At 43.7% G+C, this 23638-nt stretch overlaps 1 protein-coding gene and 1 pseudogene across 1 annotated transcript in view; one reads left to right on the forward strand and one right to left on the reverse strand.

Annotated features, from left to right (window-relative positions):
• The window catches only part of RBM20 (RNA binding motif protein 20), a 271185-nt gene that overhangs the window by 55248 nt on the left and 192299 nt on the right, over window positions 1-23638 (forward strand). The window lies entirely within an intron of this gene.
• LOC102823871 lies at window positions 19402-23210 on the reverse strand (annotated as a pseudogene).

A 23638-nucleotide genomic window follows, 5' to 3' on the forward strand; every position in this document is an offset into this window, starting at 1 on the left:
GATCTAGGTTCCCTCTTGAAAGCTTGTAAGCCAGTTACTTCTTGCCTTTGTAGTCCCTCCCTCCCCATTTGGGTATCCAATGTCCAAGTTGCCCCTCTCTGTTTACTCTGTGTGTGGAGGGGGTGGGAATGTTTCTTGCTATAACGATTTGTTACCTCTTTTGTGTCATTGCATTCGAATGCATAGGTCAAGTTCATCAGCTTGGATCAGCTCAATCTTCTTTCCCCCCACCCCCTCTTCTTTCTTCTCCTGGTTGATCTCAGATCATCCAGTCATCCAGTCCCGGTCACGTGGGTGTCATCTGCAAGTGTGGGTGTTCTTGTGCACTTGCCCTCTCTTCCCATCAGCCAGCAGCTCCATTCTCCACTTGAGTCCTCCGTGGCCACGTCACTGACTCTGGGCCCAGGAGTCCTCGGGTCTCCTCACACTGCTTGCCAACCAGGTCCCCAACCGGGTCCACAGAAGCCCTCTGAATATTGTGAGGCTTAGCTCGCCTCTTCATTGCTGCCTTTACCCGATTTCTCCCCAACAGTGATGCGTGTGTTTACCAATCCGAGCGTGCATTTCCATCGAGTCTCAGTTTTGTGGGGGGGGGAGGGCGCTACGTTGGTGGGACCTGACTGACTGCCCCAATATCTCCTAGTGGAGCGACCTGTTTGTTCCCATAGTAGCAGTCCATCTGTCTCCATTGTAACCACATGATCTTTTGAAGCAAAACCATTTGGTGCCAATCAGGTCTGAATTATAGCGACCCCTCCCCCCCATATATGTCAGAGAAATTGCTCCAGAGGGTGTTTTTATTTTAATTGTTGTAACATACAATGCAACATTTACCAATTTGACATTTTTTCAAGTGTATAGTTCAATGACATCAATTACATTAATCATGCTGTTCAACTGTCACCTATTATTTGCTGCCATGTTTTCCATCACAATAAAGAGAAACTTGATGTTTCTAAACAGTGATTCTCTTCTCCCCTCCTTCTCACCTCTGATCAACACTAATAAATGTTGGTCTCTATACCTTCACCTATTCTAGGTAGTTCACCAGCCCTATGAAGACACCTCAGAGCTGCAAACAGACATATATGCACACCAATATCTCACTGCCGCACTGTTCACAGTAGCCAAAAGGTGGAAACCACCTAAATGCCCATCAGCATGGATGCCGTGTGGGTGGAGAATAAAATGTGGTACCATGCGATGATTCACCCACAAAGAGGAGTGGACTCCTGATAACACATTACAGCATGGATACACTTTGACAGCAGTATGATGAGTGAAGTAAGTCAATCACAAAAGGGAACCACTGGATCAGCTCAGTCTATGGGCTTTTCAATGGGAGATTTTTTTCAGGACTTTCTTCGGAGTCACTTTTGTGTCGAATTGAACCTCCAACTTTTCAGATAGCAGCTGAGCATGTTAACCATTTGCACCACCCAGAGACTATTGAAACTTGTTGTTAGGTGGTGTTGCATCTATTCTGACTTATAGGAACCCAGTGTGACACAGTAAAATTGCCCAATAGGGCTACCTAGACTATCATCTTTATAGGAACAAAGTGCCAAGTGTGGTCTCCTGTGTAGCCACTGATAGGCTTGAACTGCTGACCCACTTAGCTGCTGAGTGCTTAACCACTGTGCCACTAGGGATCCTTCTCTTGAAACTTAGGGCCACCAAAGCAAACACCCACAAAAATATCACGTTAAGATTAGTAAAGAGAAACAGCTCACTGCCATCGAGTGGGTTCTGACTCATAGTGACCCTGTACAGGGTTTCCGAGGCTGTACATCGTTTATGGGAGCAGAAAGCCTCATCTTTCTTTCATGAAGTGACTGTTGGGTTTGAATTGCCAACTTTGAGGTTAGCAATCCTGTGCGTATCCTACAGTGTCACAAATCTGGATAGTTATGGTAGCTCTGGACATCTTGACAAACCAACCAACTAACCAACTAACCAACAAACACAACCAGCACCAAACCAGGTGATTCTGAGTCGTGGTGTCCCCCTGTGTGCAGAATAGAACTGCCCTCCACAGTGTTCTCATGGCTGTGACCTTTTGGACAGCCCTCCAGGGTGCCTCAGGGTGAGTTCAAACTGTCATCCTTCCGGTTTGTAGCACAAAGCACAACACTTCATTATTGGTGCCACTCATGGACTCATCTTAAGAAGTGAAACTGCTTACAAAGTCATTCCTGAAGTGAGGCAGAGAGGGAATTGGAAAATCTGGGTGTAAAATGAGGTGAACAGAGTACCTGTTGGTTTGGGAAAGATGTTGTATAGGTCCTTTCTTTGTTTTCTGAGGTGTCATTAGTGTGAGAACTCAGTCTCCTCTCACATGTGACCTTATGGGTCCAGTGCCACCTTGTCCCTGGCAGGCCTGTCAAAAACAAGTTATCTCGAAAGTATTATGCTGATTGTACATTTCATTCCATCAGGAGCTCAGTGCATCTCACATAGCGGCCGGAGGCCTCTGAGATAAGCATGCACGGTGCCCAGTGCCCTTCTGGGTGCTAGATGATCTATTTTCGACTTGGAGACCAGTGACAGACCTGTCTTCTGTCAGGTCAAACCCACAGGGACACTCTTGTTTTCGGCTTTTCTGTTGACAGCTGTGTCTGCATTCATAATGGTCACGGGGTAGCTGGAAGATAGCTCTGGCATTTGAACACCTAGATAGGCAGGGGATGATGGAATGTACTTTTCTTTTCTATTTTGGTTGACAAGTCCCTCGTATTCCATAATGAGCTGTAGGAGACTTGGGGAGGGTGGACAGGGAAGGACACTAAACCTCTGGCTTAGAAGGCACTGTGAAGGAGGGGAATGTCTACCATGGTGTGTTTAATGCCTGTGGGAGGGTATGGGTAATGGTGTGGCTCTGTAGAATAAGCACTGGACTGCTACCACAGGTCAGCAGTTCAAACCCACCAGTCACTACTCAGAGACTCTAAGCACGGTCTCTCTAAATGGGAACTGGCTCAGTGGCACACAACAACAACAACGTGGGTAATGTGATCAACACTGCAAATGTTATCAAAGGCAGAACTTTTTTTTGGCATGCTATGGTGTGGTGTTGTTGGATAAGCACTGGGCTGTAAACACAAGGTCAGCGGTTCAAACACATTTACTGCTTCTTGGAGACTCTATTCAGGGCCGTTATGAGGTGGAGTCTGCTCTACGACGCTTAATAACATATAAAATGTAAGTTAAAACTTATGCACTGAAAATCACATTTCTATCATGCTCTTACAAAATGTGCATGGAGGCTTTGTTTTATTTATTATTATTTTGAGCTCTTGTTTTACAAATACCAGAATACAGGTTATCATGAGGGGAGAACTTTTCAAAAAGACCGTTTAAGCCTCACAGGTACTTAGTGTATGTAGCTCTGATGGTGATGGTGTGTGCTCAGTTGAAGCGTCGTTGGAATTCCTGGCATCTTTCATGCACATTTATTAGCTGGGGAACGTTGACAGGTTCATTAATCTCCAGAGCTTTATTTTCTCATCTGTGAAAGGAGCCACGTCTGCCTGCCTGCTCCACAGGCCTGTTGGGAGGGTCCAAGATGCAGCACAATACTGATGCTTCATTATCTTGGTTCTATACATGTTTTGTAAAATGTGGGATAGAAACTAGGGGGTCTCCTGTCCACCCAGACCTCCCTTCCCTCTACTTACTTACAGTAGCTAGTGATTCTTGGCCCTGCTCTTCACTCTTGGTTAAGGATATAGGGTTTCTTTGAGATTCTAATGAAAGTATTGCCCTCTTTTCCACAAAACACACACACACACACACACACACACACACACACACACACACGATTTAGCAGAGAAGATCAGGAGCCCAGCTTACTAACTTCTCATTTGACTAGATTTTCTTTTATGGTAACTACAATTTGATCTGAGAACACTAGGTTTTTACAGATGGCATTTTGAAATTTTCAACTTGTGTGCATCTTTCTCTTGTGTGCATCGATACCAATGATGTAGCTATCTTTTTACTATTTACTATTATTATTTTTACAGTGGAACATATTATTAAATTGCATTCTTAGCGTATACTGTCTGCTTTCCTGGTACTTTCTCAGTTCCACTGGTTGGAAAAGGATTGTAAACTATTTAAAGCAAGATTATAAATTAAAGGAAAAGTAAGGGTATTAAAAGCATATCATTCAAAGAGGTCCTAATCATAATTCCCTTTCCATCTTGAAATGCCATGGCTAACCAGAAGGTTAACATTATATTAAAGTAATGAGCTCAATCAATGTGATTTAAACCAGCCATGATATATTTATAGCCAAATGATTAAGTTGGATGATGTGACAAAAGACTTAAATGTCTTTATGGTCCTTGATGGTTTTTACGCATTATTAGAGAGAAGCCTAGTTACACCAAATTAAGCGGAGACATCTGATCCAGACATCAATTCAGTCATTTCATGGGAAAAAACAAATTTAAATGAGCAAAAAATGTCTTGGTATTAACTCCAGTGTGATGGTATTACACGTTTCCCCAGTTAATTAGTAACACATTTTGCAGAACAAATGTCTGAAACAGAAATCTCATGTTTTGTTTAACAGAAATCAGCTTGTGCTAGTCCTAGGGAGTGAGGAGCCTCCATTCCCTCAGCGGGGTGCTGTGTGACCTTGGGCAGGTCACTCATTTCCCCAGCTCACAGCTCCAGGGAACTACGGATCTCAAAGGAGACAAGATCTCTTCCACTATTAATATCTTGTGACTTCAAATTTAATTCCCACTTTAAAAAACAAAACAAGCAGACTTGCAGCGTATACCCTTTGGTTGGTTGATGATGCATGGAGGGGATTGTAACCATGGCAATGAAACAATATACGATAGAATGAATGTAAAACTGATGTTCTCCCATGCAAACTATCACATAATTCACAATAAAACATTTTATAAAACAAAACAAAACAAAACCTTTGTATCGACCTTACCCATATATACAGAAAAGTATACAAATCTTCATTGCCCCCTTCACCGGATTTCACCCTTCTAACCAGCCAGACTCCAGTAGGATCAGCACTGGACTGCGAACCACAAGGTCGGCGGCAGTTCAAACCCACCAGCTGCTCCTGGAAAACCCTATACGGGGTCGCTATGAGTTGGAACTGACTTGATAGCACTTCACAACGACAACCAGCCGGGAGCCCTGGTGGCACAGTGAGTTTAGCACTACTGGGCTGTTAACCACAAGGTTGGTTGTTCAAACTCACCAGCTGCTCCTCAGGAGAAAGATGAGTCTGTCTACTATTGCAAAGATTTATAGCCTCAGAAACCCTAAGGAACAGTTCTGCTCCATCCTCTATAGGGTCACTGTGAGCCAGATTGGACTAGATGGCAGTGGGTTAATTTGTTTTTTGGTAACCGGCTCCCAAAAGCTCCCTGGTGGTATAGTGATTAAGTGCTAGGCTGCTAACCAAAAAGTTGACGGATTGAACCTACCAGATACTCACTGACTGAAAGGTATGGCAGTCTGCTACCCTAAAGACTTCCAGCCTTGGTAACACTATGGGCAACTCGACTCTGTCTCACTGGGTCGCTATGAGTCAGAATTAAGGAACTCTGGTAGCGTAGTGGTTATGAATCAGGCTGCTAACCTCAAGGTCAGCAGTTTGCAGCTACCAGCTGTTCCACGGGAGAAAGATGAGGCTTTCTGCTCCCATAAAGATTTACAGCCTCGGGAACCCCGTACAGGGTTGCTATGAGTCGGAATTGACTCCACGGCACTTCACCACCACCACCACCATGAGGCAGAATTGGAGTCCTGGTGTGGCGCTGTGGGTTAATGCGCCAGACTGCAAAGCCTTTTGAACTGCAAGGTGGGCGGTTCAAGCTCACCAGCTGCTCCTCGGAAACCCTATACAGGGTCGCTATGGGTCGGAACTGATTCGACGGCACTTAACAACAACATGAGTCAGAATTGTCTCAGTGACAATGGTTTGATTGTTGTCTTTTTGTTTTGTTTTAAATAAATACTGTGAAGAAAAATCTGAGAAAAGGGAAATCAGAATTTTAGCTAATCTTGAAAAATTGAATGTTCTGGCCACATTGGGCCAGTTTTTCACATAGCCCAGGATGGAGGGACTTAGGAACAGCTCCTGGCTTTTGGTGAGTTCGACATCAAATGATTTTACTGTGTATTTTACAGTTTTGTTGTTGTGGTTAAGTGCCATCGAGTCATTTCCAATTCATAGTGACCATGTGTAGGGTTTTTGAAGTTGTAAATCTTTCTTTATAGGAGCAGAAAGCTTCATCTTTATCCTGCAGAGAGGCTGGTGGGTTCAAATCTGAACCTTGTGATTTACAGACCATTGCTTATTGTACAGAGCCACCACGCCCCATTAAGCTGTGTACAACCCTCTTTTGAGGGCTGTGTAGTAGGGAAACTTGGTTTATGAGACTTTCAGTTCATATTGTTCATTTAGCAATAATGTATGTATAAATATATTATAACAGTTAAAAGCATCAGGGTTTCCTTTTTCTCTTTGGGTAGTTTTAGGCTGCTACAGAAGTTGTGTGGCACTGTGGGTTAATGCGCCAGACTGTAAAGCCATTTGAACTGCAAGGTCAGTGGTTCAAGCTCACCAGCTTCTCCTCGGAAACCCTATACAGGGTCGCTATGGGTCGGAATCGACTTGATGGCACTCAACAACAACACAGAAGTTGTGATACAAATCAAAGAGGCAGGGAGAAGGTGCTGGTATCTAACTATTTACTTTTCATGTGTTAATTTTGTATTACATATAAAAGCGATTTCTTCACTTTAAGAACATCAGGACACTTATTTGTTAAGTGCCATTGAATCTGTTCCGATTCATATAGACCCTGTATAGGGTTACTGAATGGAGTCCTGGTGTGGCCCTGTAGCATAATGCTCTGGACTGCAAAATTAGTTTGAGCTGCAAGGTCGGCGATTCAGAGTCACCAGCCACTCCTTGGAAACCCTATACAGTGTCTCTATGAGTTGGAACTGACTCCATGGTACTTACCAACAACAACAATAACAAGATTACTAAGGAGCAGCTGGTGGGTTTGAGCTACTAACCTTGTGGTTAACAGACCACCTCAGGGCTCCTTCAGGACACTGGATATTAAAAAGACAGCACTTGGTAGATCAGTATATTCAGCGCAATACATTGAATGATATCACTTATTTCAAAACCCTGGAAATGAGTGATTTCAAATGAACAATATGGCCATTTAAAAACTGCAGTTGGCAAATGAGTCATTTCTTAAAATTAATTATTCTTACTTAAGAGTAAAACTCTCATTTCAAATAGCCTGTTTTTTTCTTTATAAAGTAAAGAATCAAGGAACATGTAAGTTTTCCTGTTGCTGTACATATATTCTGTATTTTGCCAAGTATTCAATAAAGTATTTTGCTGTATGTCTTGTGACCCATTAAAAGTGAGAAAGTGTAATTAAGGTTATCAGGCTATATAAACATGACTCCAACATACTAATGGCTTACCTTTTCGATTATAAAGCCTCTTTGGAGCTGTTGGCAAAATGGCACTATTGACTGAAAATTATCCAAACAGTTGGTAAACTGACTTTGTTTTTGTATGGTCTTTAGCCCATTTAGTTGATACAACAGAATGAACCAGTGATATACTTGGCTCAAGTTTAAATTTCTCAAGTGTCTCCTCAGCAACTGGGTCAGACAGAGCTGGAGAAGCCACCAGTGCCTGTGTGGTAGAGACTTTCTCCTGTGCTTCCACCTGGTCCCCAGGGCAAGTGTTTTCTGGTAGAGACATCCGTCCAGTGCATATTTATCACAGACCTGCCATCTGCCAGCACTTCAAGCCATAGATACTCCAATGATCCTAACCTCAGAAGCACTCAAAATGGGCAACTCGATGTGTTGGGAAAAATCAAGGGTGCAGTCTAAAACCAAAAGGTAGTCTTGACCCTCAAGTTGATTCAGTCACGTAAACTACAAAGTTTGGATTTTTAATCCTGTACGTGCTAATGGGGCGAATCCATCCACAGGCACTGTGAATGAGTTTGGCTGGGTTGACCCTTATCTCAAAGGCTTAAGTAGCCACTTTTAAAGGGAAGAGGTGAGGGATGAAGCAGTGGGTAAAATTACACAGGGCCTTGGAGCCTTCCAGAATTGATTTTCTGCTTCCACTGATATTTTGTCCTCAGAGGAAAATAAGGTAAAGTAGGAATTTAACCATTACATTGTGACAGGAGATCAGATTCAAGCTATTAGTGTGGGGAAAGACAGAAAAAGAGTTCAGGTTTTAATTCTGAGAAGCTCTGCTTGAAGTGAAGAGCTAAAGATGATTTGGGTTAAAATAAGAAAAAAAACAAACAAACAAACAAAAACCAGTTGCCATTGAGTTGACTCTAACTCCTGGCAACACCCTGTGTATCAGAGTAGTGTTTTCAGCAGTTTAATTTTTGAAGTAGGTCACCAGGTCTTTCTTACGACGCTCTTTCTTACGACGCTCCTTGCAGAGGACGTAAACCTTCAACTAACTTTGCAATATAGTATGTTAATCATTTGTACCACTCAGGGATTCCTTGGGTTGAAGTAGTAATTCCCAAATCACAGGCCAGTTGCTGACAGCAAAGTGGATCTTATCATAGGAAGGTAGCTAATTCTGTTCAAATGGACCTTTGTATTTCATTTTAATCACCCATTATGAGAAGCTGACTGACTTTTAATCTGAGAATTCTAATGATTTGAAATATGCTGTCCCCTAATGTAGGAGCTGGAATGTGTCTGATGGACACCCATGGCGGTTAGATGTGTGTCAGGAAAGACGTACTGGAACCTGTGGAGTAGCAAGTTCACCGTCAGAGGTTGTGCCTTTCCCTCTTGAGTTACATTTTCATTGATAGAACAGAGTGTTATTGTTTCAAAGAGTTCTCAAGATGTTCCCACACTTGATTGGATTTCTTTAGGACATTCCTTGAGTAGGATGACTCCTGGGCCCAGGGATGGGGGTGGGGGTGGGGGACCGAAATCCCTACATTTTCCGGCTCCTGCAGAGCTGCAACCCAATGTCCCCTGTAGTTGCACCAGGGTGCTTTATACATTGGCTGACTGGAAGCCTAGGATTGTAAATTTAATGCGAAATAAATAAAGGCCGTCTTCCACAGGTGCAGAAGGCATAAATAATCCAGCTGCATGCTGCCTGGGCATTCCATATCGTGGCCACCGAGATTCAATACCCAGGCAGGCACTCCCCCGTAACTAAATATGTCAGAACTCATCGCCTGCCGGGGACAGGGAGAGGGTGCAATTTCAGAGCAGTGTGCCTGTCTGTCTGCTGGAAAGCTGCCCCAACCTCTGACTTTTTTGGAGACCCTTGACTGAGCAGGTTTCTAAGGCAATTCATCTGCCCCCACCAGACCCCCTAGTCAACTCTTTCTGGTGAAGTGTTAAATGAAGTGATGTATTAAAGGGAAACCTGGTAAAATGACCTGTCTGGAGACGCTCCGGGGAGACAGATGAGCTGGCTGATGGGAGTGGACCTCTAAAACTTTACTCTCACGTCATCAGCTTAAACCTGAGACCATCTGAGCACTGGGGGAGTGTCTGAGGGTTGGTGTCATTTTCTGCTTTCAAAGCAGATCTTGGGAAGGGCACTGAGCATCGCCATCCATTTTCTGGTGACCACAGGTGAGGACACCACCAGCGGTTCTAATTATGTCTGCATCGTTCACACGGCTTTGCACGCGGTGGGGGTTTAATACAGCCGGTTATACGAGCCAGTGGAAGAACCCTAGGGCATTGTGCGGCTTCCCGCTTCCCAACAGCCGTCTCGTCTGGCCCAGTGTCTCTCATGGGGAGCTCCCCTGGAGCTAGTGAGGAATGCAGATTCTCAGGTCCCACTGCAGCTGTCCCGAAAGTGATTCTCCAGGGCTGGCCCAGGAATCTGCTTTTCAAAAACACCCTGAGGTATTTGGATGCCCACTGATCTCTGGGTTTCTTCAACCTAGGTAGGAAGTGATTTAGGAATCCTATGCACTCTCGTGTCCTCTGATTAATGTGCAGTCCCCATACTTGGTTGCAGGAAAGTCTCATTCTAAATCCCTGGATGTACTTGTTTGCTCACCCCACCCAGGGCAGCTGTGTGCCATTGACTCATGGTGATACTGCATAGGGTTTCTGAGGTATAAATATTTATGGAAGCAGAAAGCCTTGTCTTTCTCCCGTGGTGGAGTCGAACTGCTGACCTTGCGGTTAACAGCCCAACAATGTCCCACTACGCTACCAGGACTCCTCAGGACTTGGCTAGTCCCCAAGTTTTTTCTTCAGACTTCTTTGTTTCCAGATTCTAAGCCCAGTCTCTTCTAGAAACCTAGAGATGGGGGACGGGTGGGGGTCCTTTATTTGCTGATTGCCAGAGGGGATGAAGTCAGATGAACATCCTTCCGCAAGGCAGACATGAGTGGGTGACCATTGGGAGTGAAGTGGGCTTGCTGACTGGATCCCGGAGTGCACAGATGAGCCAAGGTCAGACCTGGGCTAGTGGAGAGGAGATGCTTCTGGGAGGAAGTGTTCCAGTGAAAGAGGGAGGGGCAGACAAATTTTAGGTGGGGAAGAACAGCCCCACTGACTTAAAAAATTAAACCAGTGGTCATTGAGCCAGTGCCTATCCATGGTGACCCATGTGTGTCAGTAGAACTACACTCCACAGGGTTTTCAACAACTGATTTCTCAGATGTAGGTCACCAGGACTTTCTTCTGAGGTGTCTCTAGGTGGACTTGAAGGTCTAACCTTTCTGTTAGCATCCAAGCATGTTAGTTGTTTGTACCACCCAAGTATATTTTAAACCATCCAGTCAACTTGTACTCAGTCTCGGTACATTTTGGTGGTGGTGGTTATGGGCCGTGGAGTTGGTTCCAACTCATAGCGACCCTGTACAGGGTTTCCAAGGCTGTAAATCTTTACGGGAACAGAAAGCCTCATCTTTCTCCCACAGAACAGCTGGTAGTTTTGAACTGCTGACCTTAAGGTTTGCAGCCGGATTCGTAACCACTACGCTACCAGAACTACATTTTGTTGTTGTTGTTAAGTGCCGTCGAGTCGGTTCCGACCCATAGCGACCCTGTACAGGGTTTCCGAGGCTGTAAATCTTTACGGGAGTAGAAAGCCTCATCTTTCTCCCGCGGAGCGGCTGGTAGTTTTGAACCGCTGACCTTAAGGTTCGCAGCCCGATTCGTAACCACTACGCTACCAGAACTACATTTTAGAGAGTGCTTAATTGAGCTTTTGGAGACTCTTTTTATTTACATATTATTTTTATTTCTTGACCAGAGGTATAACCTACATATAATAAAGTGCACAACTCTGAAATGTACAGCTCAGAGAACACGTAAGTATGCCCACACCTCTGTAACCACCATCCAGTCAAATCACGAAGTCATTTCAGCCCCCCAAAAAGGTTAACTCATACCTCTTCCTATTCATAAGCCCTGACCCCCAAGAGGTAATGACTGTTCTCACCTCTGTCAGCTTAGTTTTGTTGGGGAATTTTTTAGACTGTGCATTTCTAGAATGAAAATTTATCCTCCATAGCCAGAGATAGTTAATAGGATGGTTATATGTTTGGTTGGTCCTCACAGTTATTATTTTTAAATTTATTGTGAATTATGAAAACTTAGGGGATTGCCCATAAAAATCAGAAGATCTAGCAGTACTGGGCTCATGTACCTTAGCAGTCAGGTAGGGACTGCCCCCCTGAAGAAGGGACCCCAGGGCCCTGCAGCGATCCTTACTGCTTCTCACTGCTCACAACTAACCAGCAACCCTTCCCCTACTTACACTGCCTTGTAGGCACTGCAGTTTGCAGTCCTTGCCTTTCAGTCTTGTTTTGTTTCGTGACTGTGGGCGTTAAGTAATTTTCCTTCATTCCTTCATTAGCATTTACTGAGCCCTAGCGTAGTGATTACGAATCGGGCTGCGAACCTTAAGGTCAGCGGTTCGAAACTACCAGCCGCTCCGCAGGAGAAAGATGAGTCTTTCTACTCCTGTAAAGATTTACACCCTCGGAAACCCTGTATAGTGTCGCTATGGGTCGGAACCGACTCGACGGCACATAACAACAACAACAACAACAATAACTAAGCCCTGGTACTGTGGGTTAATGCACCAGATGGCAAAGCCATTTGAACTGCAAGGTTGGTGGTTCAGGCTCACCAGCCATTCCTTGGAAACCCTATTGGTTGGAACTGACTCGATGGCATTTAACAACAACGACAACTAAGCCCTGGACAGTGCTGGTCGGTGGGATGCAGAGATGGTCACATGCAGAAAGATGAGATATTGTCTGCTAGCTTTCCACACAGCTACCAGGAATGTGGCACAGCCTTTACCTGTTTGCATCCACTTCTCCATACCCTTTTGGATGCCATTCATACCGGCTGTCTCCTGTCCCCAAGCTCACCTTGTCCTTTTATGACAGTCACGCTCCAGCTATCACCATCCCCTCCTCTCTCCTCCTATCTGGCCCTCATTCCTCCTTCCAGCCTCTACTCAGGTGCCACCTCTTCCCAGAAGCCTTTGCAGATCAACCCTTCCTCTCGTGATTCCTCCCTCCTCTGAACTCCAGTTGTCCCACACCACCTTCCTGTCAGTCCGGACTCATTGAGGGTGTAGTTATTAGTTGCCATCAAGTTGATCCTGACTCCGGGTGACCCTGTGTGTGCAGAGTAGATCTGCTTCACAGGTCTCTCAAGGCTGTGATCTTTCTGAAGATGATTTTCCAAGGTGCCTCTGGGTGGGTTAGAACAGCCAATCTTTTGGCTAGTAGTTGAGCACTTAACTGGTTGTGCCACTGAATTCCTGATCCCTTCACATAAAAAATAAAAAGTCTTGCTTCTTTAACTAGGTATCACGTGGGCATATATTTCTTGACATTGTCCTGTAATGTCATGCACAGTTCTGAGCATATGGCAAAAACTCAGTTGCCGTGAAGTTGACTTGATTGAATTGTGGGTAATCAGAATAGCATCGTTCTCCAGACACAGGATTGTGAATTTATTTTTCTGAAGTAGCTTAACAGGCATTCTGAGGTACTTCTGGGTGGATTCGAACCTCCAACCTTACAGCTAGCAGCCAGGTGAGTTAACTCTTTGCAGCACCCAGGGTCTCCTGACACCTAGCAGGTACCCCATAAATACAGGAGATGGGCTCACAATGCCGCTGAGCCCCAGATGACGAGGCTGTGGGTGCCAGCTCTTAGGAGGCACCTGACAGAAGTGTTAGCCTCTTTCTTGGGAGTCATTGTCGAGGGCAGTTGCCGGCTAGGAATCCTGCCTGTCCTTGAGCACCCGTCATCCTTGTGAGAGTGTTGACACCCTGCAAGGAGGGTGCAGATTCTCCAGCCGCCGGGCCGCAGACATTCCCGGCAATGTCATGTGAGGTGGCATTTGAGGTTCTCCCCTTACAGCCGGACAGGGTGTCCCTTGGGGGTGGGGACAGGAGAAGGTTCATGGAGACAGCCTGAGGCTGTCATGGAAGGTGTTATTCCCCTCAGCCTTCTCCCATGACCTATGGGGAGCCTGGGGTGCCCAGCTTGGATCTTTCTTTTAGTTCCAGACTCGGTGATAAAGATTGCTGAAGGCAACTCTATTGCAAGTAGCTCCACACCTTGGAACGTAGCCTCCTTGAAAGGTGCCTTTGGGTCTGCCCACCAATGGTGACTTTTCTTTAGTAGATCGTAGCCTCAAGTGTAGCCAGCTAGACCCCTGCCGTAAAGGTGAGAGAGGTAAGAAGAGCCTTTAATTTAAGGGCACTTGACAAGGAGCCGGTCTCGTTTGCTGAGTTCTGTTATATGTCACTTGGTGTGTAGGGTTCCAAGAACTACTTGGCCTCTTGACAGGGAACATGATAGAATGTCAGGACCTAAGCTAATGTAAAATATGTTTTGCCCAGCCAAGTCATGCACAAGCAATGCAAGAAGTCCATCGGTCATTCACACGTCTGCACCATGTGGCTGAGGGGCTCCGCTGATGGAATTTAGGTTTTCCAGACCCATGTGATGATGGAGACCAGACACAGTGGCTTTTTACAAAGAGCCTGCTCATTATGAAAATCATAAGGGCGGCCTCAAAAAAGAAAAGTCCATTCTTAAAGGGTTCTTGTTTCCTGTCTCCTTTTACCCTTATATTCATTCACCTCTTTCTGTTTTTTTTTTCCTACCCCTTTTCCCCTGTTTGTCTCATTGTGTCTATCTATTGTACCTTTGAATTAATAACAAGTTTCCAGGTTGACTAGGTTTGTGAGGGCTAAATTTTCTTATTTAGGGCTCAGTATAACACCACTTCTAAGGGGTGGTTGCTGTTGTTGTTGTTAAGTGCCGTCGAGTCTATAGTGACCATGTTTAGGGTTTCCGAGGAGCAGCTGGTAAGCTTGAACTGCTGACCTTGCAGTTCAAAAGGCTTTGCAATCTGGCGCATTAACCCACAGCGCCACACTAGTTCTCCCAAGGGGTGGTACAAATGAGTAAGTATTAATTGAAAGAAAGGTTAGCAGTTCAAATCCACCCAGAGGCACCATGGAAAAAAGTCCTGGTGATCAAAAGGTCACAGCCACTGAAAACCCTATAGAGCATCGTTCTATTCTGATGCGCACGAGGAGGCCACCATGATTGGAATCTTTAATACCATTGTGAGCAAAACCATTAGGGGAAAGCTGTATCAACTAAGATATGTTTAGCTGTCACTTAAAACCCAACCAACCATGGCTTAAACCACAAGGACATTTATCATCTACTTGGAAGTCTGAAGGCTGGCTTTGTAACTCACCAGTGTCTTTAGGGACTCAGGCTCTTTCCAGGTCACCTTCAATGCCATTTTTGTTCTTGTGCCTGTGGTCCTCTTCACAGGATGGCTGTCACTGGTCCTAGGTATCATGTGCTGAGATGCCAGCAACCAAAGCAGGGAGTGGGGAGCAGGCCTCTCTATTTTGGAGGGGACACTTGCTGCAAAGGAAATGCAGTGTAAGTGTGAAGCTTGGCGCACGGGTTTAAGTCATTGTGGCATATCCGTGATGGAGTGAGCTGAAGCTTCATTTTCCAGGTGACCATTCCTACGTCCTTTCCCAGTGGTTCTTTCTTTAAATAGTAGATTGTTTGAAACATGGTTGTTAGCTGCCCTTGAGTTGATTCAACTCATGGAGACCATTTGTACGTCACAACAAAATGTTGGCTGGTTCTGCATCATCCTTGCAGTGGCCAGCATGTTTTTAGTGTGTTAGTGTGTCTCACTGAGCAAAGGTCTCCCCCACTCTTGTTGATCCTCATCTTCACCAAATGTGATGCCCCTTCCTGATGCTGGGCTCCAAACAAGTAGTTTGGATGGTGCCCCATTGTGCCTCTTTAGGTTTTCATTGGCTCATTTTCAGAAGTTGGTCAACAGATCTTTCTTCCGGACTCGCTGAAACCTGGCCACCATGGGTGACCTCACTGGTATTTGAAATGCCGGTGGAATGGTTTCCAGCATCACAGAAATGCACACGCCACAAAAGAACAACAAATTGACAGTTATGGGTGACGAATCTTATTGCCTCCTAATTTCTCCCAGGCCAGAGTTGTTATTGTTAATGTTGTGAGTTTGTCTTTGGAAAAGTTTGGGTTTGGCCCCTCTTTTTTGCATTTTTTAGTGTCTCCTCTTGAGAAATGATTTCTCTGCTGAAATAATTTCAGTATGTTTGAGTAAATACCTGCTCCCCACCCTCACTCCCTGCCAGTCAGTGGGAAAGAGAGCAATTTCACGGTAGCTGTCTTTCTGATGAATGCTCCCATGTCCACCCACAGAGGCCGTGACATTCCTGCTTTCCCACTTGATAATCTGAAAATCTTCTCAGCCAGATTGCCTTGCTATAGGCCTGCAACCCAGGAATGCCACATCGGTTCTGAGTTTCAGTCCCCAGGGCCCAGGCTGGGAGCTCGAAACCACTAAGTCAGAGATCTAATGGTGGCAGTCCCTGAGTGTCAGCAGGACTGGAGAACTGGGGAAACTTAGTGTGAAGCATGACGGGATTACATGGTTTTGTTTCAGATAGCCTCAGCTTTCCCCTTTCATCCTCTCCCTGGGGCATTTCGAGTTATATGGTTCTTCATTCTTTCCTTTTGAAATGTGCTGCTAGTGCGCCCACCTCTTCTCTTTGGTTTCCTGCTTCGCCTAGCTAAACCGAAGAGTCACGAGTCGAAGAGTCGACTCCGCTCTGTGGTCTGTGGCTCTGAAAAGTAAAAAGTATACATTCTATCACCCAGCGGAAGATTTTTACATCGATGTTGCTGTTATGTGCCGTCGAGTCGGTTCCAACTTATAGCGACCCTGTATAAGGTTTCCAGCAACCAACTTGTGAGCTTGAAGCGTCGACATTTCAGTTCAAACCAACTTTGCAGTCCAGCGTATTAACCCACAGTGCCACACTGAATCCAATAATTAAGTTTAATTCTTCTTAGCTTGAGAAAGCATGTGACTTTTATGAGGTTCCATCATCCTTTCACCATTGATTTTGGGAACCTGTCAGAAGAGCTTCTGTCAAGATTCAAAGGCTAGTCAGTCAGTCAGTCCCCAGCCTTCTGGGGTAAAATGCAGCGATCTCTGAGATAGAACGTGAGGGTTCAGATTGCCTGCGTTGGAATTCGGTTTGACTGTGTACTCCCCACGTGGCCTTGAATAAGTTATTCAATCTTTCTACTTAACTAAGGTACATATTCTGTACCTCAGTTTCTTCATCTGTAAATGGGAATAATAACAGTTCATACCATCTGCAGCGCCGATGAGTTTACATTTAAGTGCTTAAAACTGTACCTCATGATTGATAAGCACCATCTAAGGTATTTGTTAAATAAGTAAATCCTGCTAGTTTGAGATTGTTTGCTGGTTTACTGCTTTCATGCTAGAACTTTTTATTGACAATTGTAGATTATCAGAGAGCACAGCCTTCGATACGGATTGCATCTTAATGTAAAGAAAATAAAAATCCTTACCACTGGACCAATAAACAACATTCTTATCAATGGAGAAAAAATTGAAGTTGTCAAGGACTTCATTCTTCTTGGATCAAGTATCAACACTCGTGGAAGCAGCAGTCAAGAAATTAAACGACGTATTGTATTAGGCAAATCTGCTGCACAAGACCGTTTTAAAGTGTTGACGAGCAAAGATGTCAGCTTGAGGACTAAGGTGTGCCGGATTCAAGCCATGATATTTTCAATAACCTCATATGCATGTGAAAGATAGACAGTGAATAAGGAAGACCTAGAAGAATTGATGCTTTTGAATTATGGTGTTGGAGGAGAATAATGAAAGTGCCATGGGCTGCCAAAAGAACCAATAGATCCGTTTTAAAAGAAGTGCAACCAGAGTGCTCCTTGGAGGCCAGGATGGCCAAACTTCGTCTCTTATGCTTTGGACATATTGTCAGGAGGGACCAGTCGCTGGAGAAGGATATCATGTTTGGTAAGGTGGAGGGACAGAGAAAGAGAGAAAGACCCCCAACGAGATGGATTGGCCAACTGGCAGCATGGATGGACTCAAGGGTGACAACAGTAGTGAGGTTGGCCCAGGCTTGGGCAGTGTTTCGTTCTGCTGTGCATAAGGTCTCTATAAGTGGGCACTGACTTGATGGCACCTAACAACAACATGCAGTTGTAAGAAGGTCCACCAAACCTTTACCAGTTTCTGCCAATGGTAACATTTTGCCAAACTAAAGTACTATATTACAGCAAGGATGCTGATATTGGCGCAATGCAGCCATTGTATTCAGATTTCCCCAGTTTTACTCTTTTGTGTGTGCTTATTTAGGTTTATAAATTTTAATTACATGTGTAGGATCACAAATGATCAAAATTTATAAAATTTCACCACTATATGAGTCAGAACAGACTCGATGGCACTTACCAACAACAAGAAAATAGTCAAGATACTGAACTTCTCCCCCACCACAGGATTCTTGGGTTGTTGTCTTAGAACCACACCCATCTTCTTCCCAGACCCCTCACAACTCCTGAGACGAGTCTGTTTCCAAGATATTGTCATTTCAAGATTGTTGGACAGGTACTCCCCGATTTACCATGGGGTTCCATTCCAACAACTCTATCTTTAATTGGTTCTGGCATAAGTTGAATACCTCATTAAAAAAAAAAAAGTTCTCAACAATGTATGTATATATATATGTATATACATTGTTGAGACCTTAAACAGTGGAAAAGTTAAACTGCAGTGTGTGTGTGTGTGTGTGTGTGTGTATATACACACACACACACACACACACACACACTGCAGTTTAACTTTTCCACTGTTTAAGGACATCTGGGCGACCCTTTATAGGTCTCCGGGGAATGACTAGTGCATTTGAAGCGCCAACTTTGCAGTTAGCAGTGCTTTTTCTACAGTGGTACACCAGGGCACCTAGTACTGTATTTGTTGTTATTGTGTAGTGCCGCTGAGTCAGTTCTGACTCACAACAACCTTGTATAGAGTTTCCAAGGAGCAGCTGGTAGGTTTGAACTACCAACCTTATGGTTCACAGTCCAGTGCTGATCCTACAGCTCTGCACTAGGAGTTCTATTTGTTAAATAAGTTAAAACAGATCGCTGCATTTTACCATGTGTCTGGAACTATGAGGAGAGCAGAGTCCAATGGCATTATAGTGATGGTTCTTGTCTACAAAAAATGTTTAATCTTGGATTTGGATTTAAGACGTTGGGACTGATCACCAGTAGATTGTGTCTGGCCGAGTTTTGCTGTTGCTGCTACTTTGTGCCATCATGTTGGTTCCGACTCATCGTGACCCTGTATAGTTGTTAAATTTTGTCAAGTTGATTCTGACTCATAGCGACCCGCCGTAGGGTTTCCAGTGAGTGGCTGGTGAGTTTGAACCACTGACTTTGTGGTTCAAACTGACCTTGTGGTCAAGTGCTTTATTGTACAGCACCATTCCATGACACTGACCCTGTATATGGTGGTGGTGGTGATTGTATGCCATCCAGTCGGTTCTGACTCAAACGCCTGGAAGCTTCAAACTACTGACCTTTTGGTTAGCAGCGCAGCTCATAAACCACTAGGCTACCAGGGACCCTTGAACCCTGTATGCAGAAGACTTTAAAAAGACTGGAAGAGAGTTGGGTGGGAAGTGAGGTGGGGTGAGAGGAGGTTTGAGAGAGGGTTGACATTGTTGGTATCACCAGTACCTAAGACTGGAAATTTGATAGTCTTTTGGATTTGAGCCAAATTTGGAAATATTTGAATTTGGAAAAAAGCCATCCATTTTGCACAGAATTTGTGTTTTGATCAAAGGTAAGTTTCTTTGTAGAGCTATAAACTTTGGAAAGCTACTCATTGCTTACAAGAAGAGAACAGAAGCAAGGCATTACTAAAAAATGGGCCGACTTTCATGCTTCATTCACCATTGTGGACACAGGGCTGGATCTTGGCTGGGTCACACCTGGTTTTCCCAGACTGTAGCAGGATGAGGTCAGGTTGATGGAGTGCAGTGGCTCCCTCTAAGTGTTTAATACCTGGAGCAGATTTTTCACAGCCCTTTCCTCTGGATGACAAAGTTGTTTGCAATAACAACCCTGTAACTGTTAGTAATCATTAAGGCGTCCTGGTGGTGTAATGGTTAAGCACTCAGCTGCTGACTGAAAGGTTGACGGTTTGAACCCACCCAGTAGCTCTGTGGGAAAAAAACCTGGCAATCAGTTACCATAAAGATTACAACCTAGAAAGTCCTGTGGGCCTGTTCTGCTCTGTCCCATGGCTTGCTATGATTCAGAATCAACTTAACGGTACCTAACAACAACAAAAAAATTTGTATAGCAGTACTCAATGCAGCATTATTAACAATAGCCAAGGATGAAAACAACTGAAATGTCCATCAACAGATGAATGTGTGAACAACATGCGATGTATTCATACAACAGAATACTGCTCAGTGAGTAAGACTCATGAAGTCTTGATACATGCTACAATATAGATGGAGCATTATGCTGAGTGAAATAAGGCATTCACAAAATAGCAAATATTGTGAATTCATTTGTATAGAAAGATCAGAAAAGTCAAAAGTATAGAAACCAAAGTTTATTGGTTTGTTACCAGGAGGGAAGGTGAAATGACTAATAGTGATGATAAAAGTCACACTGATTAAGGGTAGGGTTGTGCCGCTGATTGTGGTATTTACTGTCAATAAGCTGTACTCCTTTAAAAAATTGAATTGGTGAAAGTTGTGTGATAGATTTATAAGGGTGAGTCACAATTATCTGCACTCTGGCTGTAGAATTTATTTTAATCAACTTTTAGAAAAGACAAATGCATCATTTCTCCACATAATCTCCTTGCTTTTCAATACACTTTGCCCATCTGTCAACAAGCTTTTGTATTGCCTTTGTAAAAAATGTTTTAGGCTGAGCTGCAAGCCACAAATGCACCGCCGTCTTCACTTCTTCATCAGAGGTGAAGCTTTGGCCTTGAAGGGCTGCTTTCAGGGGACCAAACAGGTGAGAGTTCAATGGAGCAACATCAGGACTAGAGGGAGGATGCTTTAACAGCTCAAAAGGAAGTTTTTGCAGGGTGTCAACAGTGTGAGCAGAGGTGTGCGGAAATGAATTGTCAGGCAGGATCCCAGCGCCCTTGGAGACCAGTCCTCTGTGTTAAATCTGAAGTTTAGTTTTCAGTTCTTCAGTGAGCATCTCACTGTAACGAGCACAGTTGCTTGTTGAACCTGTTCCCTGATAATGTTCCAATGTGGGCCCTTGAGAATCCCAGAACCCTTGTAAGCATCAATTTTCCAGCATTTGAACTTTTTCTTGGTCAGCGGTTGAGGACGTGCCCATTCCATACTCTGCCGTTTACTGTCATGTCTCATCACCAGTAACAATTGTTTGCAAGAAACGTTTACCTTCTTTGGAGTTGTTGTTGTTGTTATCATGTGCCGTGGAGTCGGTTCCGACTCATAGCGACCCTGTACAGGGTTTCCGAGGCTGTAAATCTTTACGGGAACAGAAGTCTTCATCTTCAAACACGGAACAGGTGGTAGTTTCGAACTGCTAACCATGAGGTTCGCAGCCTGATTCGTAACCACTACGCTACCAGAGCTCCTGTTTGGAGTATTGGTCCAAATTTTGTTTGCCGATGTCCAAACACTTCTGTTTATGCTCTCCCATGAGTTGTTTCCGTACCCATTTCACACAAACTTTTCGAAAGCCAAGTCTGTTGTAGGCAGAGCCATGGCTGATTTGCAAATGATTTACCACATAAGCCACTATCACTTGTCTGTTCGACAGGATTATTTCACGTGTTTGTTTCCAACTGTGGAAGTGGACGGGCGTTTTAATATAAGCAGAGTGTGGATAATTTTTGACTCATTCTTGTCTTTACAACAACAACAACAACAAAGAGTAACTACTGAGGCTGCTTATGTACACACCTCATATGATTTGGTTCCTTGGTTTTGGTTTGGAGGTTTAGGTTTAAGATTTCATGGGACGTCCCAGTTAATTGGTCTAATAACATGTTTAGTGTTTTCTCTTCTACCTCCTAGTTTGTTGTGTCATGTCTGGCATCCTAAAAGCTTGCACACAGCCAACCAAGGCACAACAGTTGACGTCTGTTCATCTGGAGGAGTAACAGGAAGATATGAAATGTATAGCTTACTTGTCTCTATGAACAACTGCCTCCTATACCCTGAAACCGGAAGAACTGGATGATTCTTCAAAATTATATAAAATTTTGATCAAAGACTCCATGAAAGAATCCTGATCAAAAGGAAGAAGATGAAAAAGATGGGGGAAGGGAAGACACATTCAAATTCTCATGGACTCTAGACTTTCTGGAGCCATGAAGGGTTGATGGGCCCCTGAAACTATTGCTCTGAGGTAATTTTTAAACATTAAGCAAAAAGTATCCCTGAAGTCATCTCAAGTTTAGCTTACTTATTTAAAAAGATCCCCTTTGAACATTATGCTCTTTTAAGAACTATCTCCTTGAGATCAAATTGACACCAGTTACTTTAAAAAGATTCAGTAGAAACCGGAGGGGGCAGTGAGTTTATGTTAATGTGGAGGAAGACTCCAAAAGGAGGATGAGAATGGTGCACACTTGAAGAATGTCATCAATGTCACTAAATTAACATGTAGAAACTGTTGAATCAGTGTATGTTTTGCTGTTCAGTCTCAAAAACTATAAAGTAAATAAAATTTAGAAAACAGGCAAAAGAAACACAAGGAATCATCTTGAATGTTTTTCTCTACTTTTAAAACAATGAACAGTTGAACAGGATACATTTTTGTTATCAATATAATCAAATGCAGTAAGATATTTTACATTTGAACTAAAATTAGAATTTAGCAAGTAAAACATTATACGTGCAGTTTGCTGTTTTATTGTTTTAACTCTTAAATACAAATAAAAACTCCAAGTTGCCATTTGAGTGACAGAATTGAAGTTCTTCGTAACTCATTCTGTTTGGTTATCTTGACAATGATTGTTTTCTCAGTGTATTTAAACATCCTGCGCTGTAGGATAAGCACTCGACCTCAAAGTCACCAGCCATTCCTCGGAAACCCTACACAGGTTCACAAGAGTCGGAACTGACTCAACAGCACTTAAAAGCAGCTGCAACAAGTGCTACAGGGGTTGGAGACATAGACTGTGCCTGACATGGAATAGCAAGAGCTGTAACCATCTTACTCTGCTCTGGAGCCTAGTCTGAGTATGCGTGTCCAGAGTTGTTAGGTGCCGTCGAGTCGATTCCGACTCATAGTGACTGTGCACAACAGAACAAAACTACCCGCTCCTGTGCCTTCGTCATATCTGAGCCCCATGTTTTTGCCACTGCATTAGTCCAACCCATTGTGGGTCTTCCTCTTTTTCACTGACCCTGCACTTTTTTTATTTGCCAACCTTTTAATATGGAATCATAAAAACAAAGGAAGAACTCAAAAGTTGTACAGTACATGCTCAATTGATCAGATCTCAGCAAAATTTTACTTCATATGGTAGAGTGCTAGAACCTAGGTACGTGATGTGTGCTGAGGCATCACATGTGTGACTTCTTCGAGACCCAACTTGGGTCTTCTCCTTTGTCTTTTCTTGGAGTGGTACCTGATTTTCATTTTTTTAAAATCAGTTTTCATTTGAATCCATTAGGGATTCTGCTTTTGTGTCTTCGCTAGGAATCTCTTGATCCTGAAAGTCTTATGAGGAGACATAGCATTCACATGATGGCAAAGAAAGGAAGAGTGACCCATCACTTTTCCAAGCATGATATCCTTCTATAGGGACTGATCCCTCCTAACAATATGTCCAAAGTATGAGAAACGAAGTCTCACTATCCTGCCTTCTAAGGAGCATTCTAGCTGTATTTCTTATCAATAGATTTGTTTGTTCTTTTGGCAGTCCATGGTAGTTTCAGTATTCTTCTCCAACACCATAATTTAAATGCATTACTTCTTCTATTATCTTTCCTTTTTCATTTTCTGATTTTCGCATGCATTTGAGGTGGTTGAAAAGACCATGGCTTGGGTCAGGCACACTTTAGTCCTCAAACTGATATATTTGCTCTTGAGGTCTTGTGCAGCAGATTTGCTTAATGCAATATGTCATTTGATTTCTTTTTTTTTTTTTAATGTTTTATTGT

The sequence above is a fragment of the Chrysochloris asiatica genome, unplaced genomic scaffold (genome assembly GCF_000296735.1).
Source record: "Chrysochloris asiatica unplaced genomic scaffold, ChrAsi1.0 scaffold00003, whole genome shotgun sequence".
Lineage (NCBI taxonomy): Eukaryota > Metazoa > Chordata > Mammalia > Afrosoricida > Chrysochloridae > Chrysochloris > Chrysochloris asiatica.